Source organism: Pseudophryne corroboree, chromosome 8 (assembly GCF_028390025.1).
Source record: "Pseudophryne corroboree isolate aPseCor3 chromosome 8, aPseCor3.hap2, whole genome shotgun sequence".
Classification (NCBI taxonomy): domain Eukaryota; kingdom Metazoa; phylum Chordata; class Amphibia; order Anura; family Myobatrachidae; genus Pseudophryne; species Pseudophryne corroboree.
The window spans coordinates 12,153,557-12,165,559 of NC_086451.1; the positions used below are offsets into that span (position 1 = coordinate 12,153,557).

Sequence of the window (12,003 nt, forward strand, 5' to 3'; positions counted from 1 at the left end):
TAAGACCTGGCACCAGATATGGCCCTGCATATATGCTTTGGTACTAGAGATGTAGATTACATTTTGGCAGCCAATACGGTTTAACGGTATATACGCCATTGTTCATATATGTTTTAACTTTAAACTTGGTACTAGACATTGCTCTGTAGACCGGAGGGGATTTCTGGACCCTCTAGTAAACTCTGCATTCATATACTTAACGCAGCTAAACTGCTGATAGCGACCCATGGAAGCACACTGCAGCTCCGTCCTTACCAGCAGTGATCAATAAAATTTGGTTTGTAGCACCGTTGGAGTACATTACTGCCTTGCTTCACGATTCTATGACTACATTTTTAGCAACTTGGGGCACATGGTATCTTCATTTTAAAAGACAACTGCGGGGCACCTGGTAAATGGCTATTCCAATTTGGGCCCTCATTCCGAGTTGTTCGCTCGCAAGCTGCTTTTAGCAGCTTTACACACGCTAAGCTGACGCCTACTGGGAGTGAATCTTAGCATAGTAAAATTGCGAACGAAAGATTCTCAAAATTGCGATTACACACCTCTTAGCAGTTTCTGAGTAACTTCAACCTTACTCGGCATCTGCGATCAGTTCAGTGCTTGTCGTTCCTGGTTTGACGTCATAAACACACCCAGCGTTCGCCCAGACACTCCTCCGTTTCTCCAGCCACTCCCGCGTTTTTCCCAGAAACGGTAGCGTTTTTTCCCACACGCCCATAAAACGGCCTGTTTCCGCCCAGAAACACCCACTTCCTGTCAATCACACTACGATCGCCTGAACGAAGAAAAAGCCGTGAGTAAAATACCTAACTGTATAGCAAATTTACTTGGCGCAGTCGCAGTGCGAACATTGCGCATGCGCACTAAGCGGAAAATCGCTGCGATGCGAAAAAAATTACCGAGCGAACAACTCTGAATGACCCCCATGGTTTCTTTACCCTTTCTAGATGCTAGTCTGATCTCTCTACCGGTAGTTTTGATGTACTCCTTCTCTTTGCAGCTTGGTCTGTAGCGGTATTGTTCCCTCCCCACCCACTACTTCTCCATCCCCCACCCCCTACTTGACCATTTTTGTTTTGTATTTTTCTCTGACGTCCTAAGTGGATGCTGGGGACTCCGTAAGGACCATGGGAATAACGGCTCCGCAGGAGACAGGGCACAAAAGTAAAAGCTTTAGGATCAGGTGGTGTGCACTGGCTCCTCCCCCTATGACCCTCCTCCAAGCCTCTGTTAGGTTTTTGTGCCCGGCCGAGAAGGGTGCAATCTAGGTGGCTCTCCTAAAGAGCTGCTTAGAGTAAAAGTTTTATTAGGTTTTTTATTTTCAGTGAGTCCTGCTGGCAACAGGCTCACTGCAACGAGGGACTTAGGGGAGAGAAGTGAACTCACCTGCGTGCAGGATGGATTGGCTTCTTAGGCTACTGGACACTAGCTCCAGAGGGACGATCACAGGTACAGCCTGGATGGTCACCGGAGCCGCGCCGCGACCCCCTTGCAGATGCTGAAGAGAGAAGAGGTCCAGAAATCGGCGGCTGAAGACTTCCCAGTCTTCTTAAGGTAGCGCACAGCACTGCAGCTGTGCGCCATTGCTCTCAGCACACTTCACACCAACGGTCACTGAGGGTGCAGGGTGCTGGGGGGGGCGCCCTGGGCAGCAATGAAAGTACCTATGCTGGCTAAATATACATCACATATAGCCTCTGGGGCTATATGGATGTATTTAACCCCTGCCAGGTTGTCAGAAAAACGGGAGAAGAAGCCCGCCGAAAAGGGGGCGGGGCCTATTCTCCTCAGCACACAGCGCCATTTTCCCTCACAGAACTGCTGGTGGGAAGGCTCCCAGGCTCTCCCCTGCACTGCACTACAGAAACAGGGTTAAAACAGAGAGGGGGGGGCATTTTTGTGGCGATATTATTACATACACTGTATTAAGATGCTATAAGGGAAAACACTTATATAAGGTTGTCCCTGTAAAATTATAGCGTTTTGGTGTGTGCTGGCAAACTCTCCCTCTGTCTCCCCAAAGGGCTAGTGGGGTCCTGTCCTCTATCAGAGCATTCCCTGTGTGTGTGCTGTGTGTCGGTACGTGTGTGTCGACATGTATGAGGACGATGTTGGTGAGGAGGCGGAGCAATTGCCTGTAATGGTGATGTCACTCTCTAGGGAGTCGACACCGGAATGGATGGCTTATTTAGGGAATTACGTGATAATGTCAACACGCTGCAAGGTCGGTTGACGACATGAGACGGCCGGCAAACCAATTAGTACCTGTCCAGGCGTCTCAAACACCGTCAGGGGCTTTAAAACGCCCATTACCTCAGTCGGTCGACACAGACACAGACACGGACACTGACTCCAGTGTCGACGGTGAAGAAACAAACGTATTTTCCATTAGGGCCACACGTTACATGTTAAGGGCAATGAAGGAGGTGTTACATATTTCTGATACTACAAGTACCACAAAAAAGGGTATTATGTGGGGTGTGAAAAAACTACCTGTAGTTTTTCCTGAATCAGATAAATTAAATGAAGTGTGTGATGATGCGTGGGTTTCCCCCGATAGAAAATTATTGGCGTTATACCCTTTTCCGCCAGAAGTAAGGGCGCGTTGGGAAACACCCCCTAGGGTGGATAAGGCGCTCACACGCTTATCAAAACAAGTGGCGTTACCGTCTCCAGATACGGCCGCCCTCAAGGAGCCAGCTAATAGGAGGCTGGAAAATATCCTAAAAAGTATATACACACATACTGGTGTTATACTGCGACCAGCGATCGCCTCAGCCTGGATGTGCAGCGCTGGGGTGGCTTGGTCGGATTCCCTGACTGAAAATATTGATACCCTTGACAGGGACAGTATTTTATTGACTATAGAGCATTTAAAGGATGCATTACTATATATGAGAGATGCACAGAGGGATATTTGCACTCTGGCATCAAGAGTAAGTGCGATGTCCATGTCTGCCAGAAGATGTTTATGGACACGACAGTGGTCAGGTGATGCAGATTCCAAACGGCACATGGAAGTATTGCCGTATAAAGAAAAAGACACCGTCTTTCAGCCTCAGTCCTTTCGTCCCCATAAGGGCAAGCGGGCAAAAGGCCAGTCATATCTGCCCAGGGGTAGAGGAAAGAGAAGAAGACTGCAGCAGGCAGCCCCTTCCCAGGAACAGAAGCCCTCCACCGCTTCTGCCAAGTCCTCAGCATGACGCTGGGGCCGTACAAGCGGACTCAGGTGCGGTGGGGGGTCGTCTCAAGAGTTTCAGCGCGCAGTGGGCTCACTCGCAAGTGGACCCCTGGATCCTACAAGTAGTATCCCAGGGGTACAGATTGGAAATTCGAGACGTCTCCCCCTCGCAGGTTCCTGAAGTCTGCTTTACCAACGTCTCCCTCCGACAGGGAGGCAGTATTGGAAACAATTCACAAGCTGTATTCCCAGCAGGTGATAATCAAAGTACCCCTCCTACAACAAGGAAAGGGGTATTATTCCACACTATTTGTGGTACTGAAGCCAGACGGCTCGGTGAGATCTATTCTAAATCTGAAATCTTTGAACACTTACATACAAAGGTTCAAATCAAGATGGAGTCACTCAGAGCAGTGATAGCGAACCAGGAAGAAGGGGACTATATGGTGTCCCTGGACATCAAGGATGCTTACCTCCATGTCCCAAATTGCCCTTCTCACCAAGGGTACCTCAGGTTCGTGGTACAGTACTGTCACTATCAGTTTCAGACGCTGCCGTTTGGATTGTCCACGGCACCCCGGGTCTTTACCAAGGTAATGGCCGAAATGATGATTCTTCTTCAAAGAAAAGGCGTCTTAATTATCCCTTACTTGGACGATCTCCTGATAAGGGCAAGGTCCAGAGAACAGTTGGAGGTCGGAGTAGCACTATCTCAAGTAGTTCTACGACAGCACGGATGGATTCTAAATATTCCAAAATCGCAGCTGATTCCGACGACACGTCTGCTGTTCCTAGGGATGATTCTGGACACAGTCCAGAAAAAGGTGTTTCTCCCGGAGGAGAAAGCCAGGGAGTTATCCGAACCTCCTAGAACCAGGCCAAGTGTCAGCGCATCAATGCACAAGAGTCCTGGGAAAAATGGTGGCTTCTTACGAAGCGATTCCATTCGGCAGATTTCACGCAAGAATTTTTCAGTGGGATCTGCTGGACGAATGGTCCGGATCGCATCTTCAGATGCATCAGCGGATAATCCTGTCTCCAAGGACAAGGGTGTCTCTTCTGTGGTGGCTGCAGAGTGCTCATCTACTAGAGGGCAGCAGATTCGGCATTCAGGACTGGGTCCTGGTGACCACGGATGCCAGCCTGAGAGGCTGGGGAGCAGTCACACAGGGAAGAAATTTCCAAGGAGTGTGGTCAAGTCTGGAGACTTCTCTCCACATAAATATACTGGAGCTAAGGGCAAGTTACAATGCTCTGAGCCTAGGAAGACCTCTGCTTCAAAGTCAACTGGTGCTGATCCAGTCGGACAACATCACGGCAGTCGCCCACGTAAACAGACAGGGCGGCACAAGAAGCAGGAGGGCAATGGCAGCAAGGATTCTTCGCTGGGCGAAAAAATCATGTGATAACACTGTCAGCGGTGTTCATTCCGGGAGTGGACAACTGGGAAGCAGACTTCCTCAGCAGGCACGACCTCCACCCGGGAGAGTGGGGACTTCATCTGGAAGTCTTCCACATGATTGTGAACCGTTGGGAAAGACCAAAGGTGGACATGATGGCGTCCCGTCTGAACAAAAAACTGGACAGGTATTGCGCCAGGTCAAGAGACCCTCAGGCAATAGCTGGGACGCTCTGGTAACACCGTGGGTGTACCAGTCGGTGTATGTGTTCCCTCCTCTGCCTCTCATACCCAAGGTACTGAGAATTATAAGACGGAGAGGAGTAAGAACTATACTCGTGGCTCCGGATTGGCCAAGAAGGACTTGGTACCCGGAACTTCAAGAGATACTAAGAAGGGACTTGCTTCAGCAAGGATCATGTCTGTTCCAAGACTTACCGCGGCTGCGTTTGACGGCATGGCGGTTGAACGCCGGATCCTAAGGGAAAAAGGCATTCCGGAAGAGGTCATCCCTACCCTGGTCAGAGCCAGGAAGGAGGTGACCGCACAACATTATCACCGCATTTGGCGAAAATATGTTGCATGGTGTGAGGCCAGGAAGGCCCCCACGGAGGAATTTCAACTCGGTCGATTCCTGCATTTCCTGCAAACAGGACTGTCTATGGGCCTCAAATTGGGGTCCATTAAGGTTCAAATTTCGGCCCTGTCGATTTTCTTCCAGAAAGAATTGGCTTCAGTTCCTGAAGTCCAGAAGTTTGTCAAGGGAGTACTGCATATACAACCCCCTTTTGTGCCTCCAGTGGCACTGTGGGATCTCAACGTAGTTCTGGGATTCCTCAAATCACATTGGTTTAAACCGCTCAAATCTGTGGATTTGAAATATCTCACATGGAAAGTGACCATGCTGTTGGCCCTGGCCTCGGCCAGGCGAGTGTCAGAATTGGCGGCTTTGTCTCACAAAAGCCCATATCTGATTGTCCATTCGGACAGGGCAGAGCTGCGGACTCGTCCCCAGTTTCTCCCTAAGGTGGTGTCAGCGTTTCACCTGAACCAGCTTATTGTGGTACCTGCGGCTACTAGGGACTTGGAGGACTCCAAGTTGCTAGATGTTGTCAGGGCCCTGAAAATATATGTTTCCAGGACGGCTGGAGTCAGGAAAACTGACTTGCTGTTATCCTGTATGCACCCAACAAACGGGGTGCTCTTGCTTCTAAGCAGACGATTGCTAGTTGGATGTGTAGTACAATTCAGCTTGCACATTCTGTGGCAGGCCTGCCACAGCCAAAATATGTAAATGCCCATTCCACAAGGAAGGTGGGCTCATCTTGGGCGGCTGCCCGAGGGGTCTCGGCTTTACAACTTTGCCGAGCTGCTACTTGGTCAGGGGCAAACACGTTTGCAAAATTCTACAAATTTGATACCCTGGCTGAGGAGGACCTGGAGTTCTCTCATTCGGTGCTGCAGAGTCATCCGCACTCTCCCGCCCGTTTGGGAGCTTTGGTATAATCCCCATGGTCCTTACGGAGTCCCCAGCATCCACTTAGGACGTCAGAGAAAATAAGAATTTACTTACCGATAATTCTATTTCTCGTAGTCCGTAGTGGATGCTGGGCGCCCATCCCAAGTGCGGATTGTCTGCAATACTTGTACATAGTTATTGTTACAAAAATCGGGTTATTATTGTTGTGAGCCATCTTTTCAGAGGCTCCGCTGTTATCATGCTGTTAACTGGGTTCAGATCACAGGTTGTACAGTGTGATTGGTGTGGCTGGTATGAGTCTTACCCGGGATTCAAAATCCTTCCTTATTGTGTACGCTCGTCCGGGCACAGTATCCTAACTGAGGCTTGGAGGAGGGTCATAGGGGGAGGAGCCAGTGCACACCACCTGATCCTAAAGCTTTTACTTTTGTGCCCTGTCTCCTGCGGAGCCGCTATTCCCATGGTCCTTACGGAGTCCCCAGCATCCACTACGGACTACGAGAAATAGAATTATCGGTAAGTAAATTCTTATTTTCTTTTTATCACCCAATCCCTCCCGTCTACCCACAGTGTAACACATTAGCTGTTGCCTTTAATGTTGTTTTCCCCTTATAAAACATAAAACGTAAGTGGAATTGTTGATATTTTTGTTGATTATGATGTACCTTATTGTATAACACAATTTGATACATGTGTTGCTTTCTGTTAATGTGTACAAAGCTTTTATATATACTGTACATTTTTATTCTCCACTTTTACAAATAAAGAGTTAAAAAAACAAAAAAAACTTGGTACTAGACATGGCTCAGCATTTATATATTGCAACAGATATGGCTCAGCATTTATATATTGCAACAGATATGACTCAGTATTTTATATAATGCAACAGATATGGCTTAGCATGTTATACCTGGTATCAGATATGGCTCAACATACTATACCTGGCATTAGATATGGCTCAGCATGTTATACCTGGCATCAGATATGGCTCAGCATATTACACCTGGCATCAGATATGGGTCAGCATATTATACCTGGCATCAGATATGGCTCAGCATGTTATACCTGGCATCAGATATGGCTCAGCATATTATACCTGACATCAAATATGGCTCAACATGTTATACCTGGCATCAGATATGGCTCAGCATATTATACCTGGCATCAGATATGGCTCAACATATTATACCTGGCATCAGACATGGCTCAGCATATTATACCTCGCAACAGATATGGCTCAGCATTTTATATATTGCAACAGATATGGCTCAGCATATTGCACCTGTCAACAGATATGGCTCAGCATATTACACCTGGCAACAGATATGGCTCAGCATATTACACCTGGTAACAGATATGGCTCAGCATATTATACCTGGCAACAGATATGGCTCAGCATCTTATACCTGGCAACAGATATAGCTCAGCATTTTATATATTGCAACAGATATGGCTCAGCATATTACACCTGGCAACAGATATGGCTCAGCATATTATACCTGGCAACAGATATGGCTCAGCATATTATACCTGGCAACAGATATGGCTCAGCATTTTATACCTGACAACAGGTATGGCTCAGCATATTATACCTGGCAACAGATATGGCTCAGCATATTACACCTGGCAACAGATATGGCTCAGCATATTACACCTGGCAACAGATATGGCTCAGCATATTATACCTGGCAACAGATATGGCTCAGCATTTTATACCTGACAACAGGTATGGCTCAGCATATTATACCTGGCAACAGATATGGCTCAGCATATTGTACCTGGCAACAGATATGGCTCAACATATTATACCTGGCAACAATTATGGCTCAGCATATTATACCTGGCAACAGATATGGCTCAGCATATTACACCTGACAACAGATATGGCTCAGCATATTATACCTGGCAACAGATATGGCTCAGCATATTACACCTGGCAACAGATATGTCTCAGCATATTACACCTGGCAACAGATATGGCTCAGCATTTTATACCTGGCAACAAATATGGCTCAGCATATTATACCTGGCAACAGATATGGCTCAGCATATTACACCTGACAACAGATATGGCTCAGCATATTATACCTGGCAACAGATATGGCTCAGCATATAATACCTGGTAACAGATATGGCTCAGCATTTTATACCTGGCAACAGATATGGCTCAGCATATTATACCTGGCAACAGATATGGCTCAGCATATTACACCTGACAACAGATATGGCTCATGCTGAGCCATATCTGTTGTCAGGTGTAATATGCTATTATACCTGGCAACAGATATGGCTCAGCATTTTATACCTGACAACAGATATGGCTCAGCATATTATACCTGGCAACAGATATGGCTCAGCATATTATACATGGCAACAGATATGGCACAGCATATTACACCTGGCAACAGATATGGCTCAGAATATTATACATGGCAACAGATATGGCACAGCATATTACACCTGGCAACAGATATGGCTCAGCATATTATACCTGCCAACAGATATGGCTCAGCATTTTATACCTGGCAACAGATATGGCTCAGCATATTATACCTGGCAACAGATATGGCTCAGCATTTTATACCTGGCAACAGATATTGCTCAGCATATTATACCTGGCAACAGATATGGCTCAGCATATTATACCTGGCAACAGATATGGCTCAGCATATTATACCTGGCAACAGATATTGCTCAGCATATTATACCTGGCAACAGATATGGCTCAGCATATTACACCTGGCAACAGATATGGCTCAGCATATTATACCTCGCACAGATATGGCTCAGCATTTTATACCTGGCAACAGATATTGCTCAGCATATTATACCTGGCAACAGATATTGCTCAGCATGTTATATATTGCAACAGATATGGCTCAGCATATTACACCTGGCAACAGATATGGCTCAGCATATTACACCTGGCAACAGATATGGCTCAGCATATTACACCTGGGAACAGATATGGCTCAGCATATTACACCTGGCAACAGCTATGGCTCAGCATATTATACCTGACATCAGATATGGCTCAGCATATTACACCTGGAAACAGATATGGCAAAACATATTATACCTGACAACAGATATGGCTCAATGAACAGAAAAAAGAAGAATGGTTCCCGTATAGTACTGGAGCCAAGAAGAAAAAGAAAGACTATATGTCTTTTCTGGGGCACGCTTTTATTGTAAATGGAATGATGAATTCTAATTAAAATATAACTTTTATTATCAACCTTCCTAAAATATTGGAAAAGAGGCAAAAAAGGGGGGGAGGGGAGGGGAAAGGGAAAAGGGGAATAGCTGTTAATCAAAAAATTATTATGATTGTTATAATATCCAAATAATTCACATGATGTAATAACGATATAATTTGGCTTAATGGCTCTATAAGCGAAAATATGTGGGTGTCTCCAGTAATAAAAATTTGTGTATTTATGTGAGGTTTACTTTCTGAAATTGTAACAATATATATAGGTGAGAATATAATCAGAAAAGAAAAACCTCAAATTAATATAATGTGTGCCAGGCTCAATTCAAATTCCTGACTAAATCAGGAATCTGCAAAAGAAGGGAAAAAAAGGTAGAGGATAGTATTTCCAGGTCCTGTGTCCTGGATTTGGATAAAAATACCTGCAGTACCCGGTATTCCCTGGTGGTCTCCCAACCAGGTACTGACCTGGCCCACAGTGCTTGGCTTCCAAGATCAGACGAGGTTGGGCATACTCAGTATGGTTTGACCGCAGGTAGATATAGCCCACACCGAATGACACCAGGAATTCTGTATCCTATATCCTGAGAGGATTGTCTCTGGTATTCTCCTACACTTCAAAATTTGTGTAAGGTCTAATGGGTCTTGGCTTCAAAAAATGAATGAACTGTTGAGGTGCCACCTCTTTCGTGTGGTAGGTCTTGAATCCCATATGATGATGGCTATTTGTCCTATGGAAACCAAAACAGTCACAGGTTCTGATGTCAAAAAATATCATATCAAGTGGGGCTTCCCAGGTTGGTGGAAGTCCTGATGACGGTGTTGCCCTGCTGTGAATGGGAAGGGTAGGGTAACAGAGAGAGAATGAAAAAAACGGAAGAAAAAAGAATAGAAAAGAAAAAAAAAAAAAAAGAGAAAAGAAAAAAAGAGGGATCAGTTTAGAGTGACACCCCACTTCTGCTTTTTGATCATCTGCCTGGGCATCGAATGAAAAAATGAGAGGGTGGGGTGAGACGAAACTGAAACCGAAGAAAGCAAGAGGGACACTTCTACTATCCTGTTTTTAAACAGCGCGGTGCTCTGTTTACAGATTGCATTGCAGAGCCCCCACAATTGTTTTAACAGAATGAGAGGGTGTCCCAGAAATCTGTTATGATTAGAAAAAATTATTATTGTTGATTATTGATTATTATTGATTCAGGGGCTATTGATATTAATCTATGGTAAATCAAATGTGTTGTATGTTGTACTGAAATAATACTCTTTGATGAGTCATGTGTAATAAACACTGTTTGAAAAAACCAATAGTGACAAAAGCGGTATACAACTTATTTTGAATATATGATGTATCCAAAAAGAGTCCCCTATATGAAAACATGAAATCAATAATAGATAGATACTGACATATTATACCTGGCATCAGATATGATTCAGCATGTTACATCTGGCAACAGATATAGCTCAGCATGTTATACCTGCCATCAGATATGGCTCAGCATATTATACCTGGCAACAGATATGGCTCAGCATGTTATACATGGCATCAGATACGGCTCAGTATATTATACCTGGCAACAGATATGGCTCAGCATATTATACCTGGCAACAGATATTGCTCAGCATTTTATATATTGCAACAGATATGGCTCAGCATATTACACCTGGCATCAGATATGATTCAGCATGTTACATCTGGCAACAGATATGGCTCAGCATGTTATACCTGCCATCAGATATGGCTCAGCATATTATACCTGGCAACAGATATAGCTCAGCATGTTATACCTGGCATCAGATATGGCTCAGTATATTATACCTGGCAACAGATATGGCTCAGCATATTATACCTGGCAACAGATATTGCTCGGCATTTTATACCTGGCAACAGATATGGCTCAGCATATTACACCTGGCATCAGATATGATTCAGCATGTTACATCTGGCAACAGATATGGCTCAGCATGTTATACCTGCCATCAGATATGGCTCAGCATATTATACCTGGCAACAGATATAGCTCAGCATGTTATACCTGGCATCAGATATGGCTCAGTATATTATACCTGGCAACAGATATAGCTCAGCATATTATACCTGGCAACAGATATTGCTCAGCATTTTATACCTGGCAACAGATATGGCTCAGCATATTACACCTGGCAACATATATGGCTCAGCATATTATACCTGGCAACAGATATGGCTCAGCATATTACACCTGGCAACATATATGGCTCAGCATATTACACCTGGCAACAGATATGGCTCAGCATATTATAACTGGCAACAGATATGGCTCAGCATTTTATACCTGGCAACAGATATGGCTCAGCATATTATACCTGGCAACAGATATGGCTCAGCATATTGCACCTGGCAACAGATATGGCTCAGCATATTATACCTGGCAACAAATATGGCTCAGCATTTTATACCTGGCAACAGATATGGCTCAGCATATCATACCTGGCAATATATATGGCTCAGCATATTATACCTGGCAACAGATATGGCTCATCATTTTATATATTGCAACAGATATGGCTCAGCATATTACCCCTGGCAACAGATATGGCTCAGCATATTATACCTGGCAACAGATATGGCTCAGCATATTACACCTGGCAACAGATATGGCTCAGCATATTATACCTGGCAACAGATATTGCTCAGCATTTTATATATTGCAACAGATATGGCTCAGAATATTACACCTGGCAAGATA

The 12,003-nt window shown here is 45.0% G+C and overlaps 1 pseudogene; it reads right to left on the reverse strand.

The window, feature by feature from the left end:
* Positions 1-9,696: 9,696 nt before the first annotated feature.
* On the reverse strand, positions 9,697-9,814 carry LOC134953033 (5S ribosomal RNA; annotated as a pseudogene).
* Between the last annotated feature and the right edge of the window lie 2,189 nt (positions 9,815-12,003).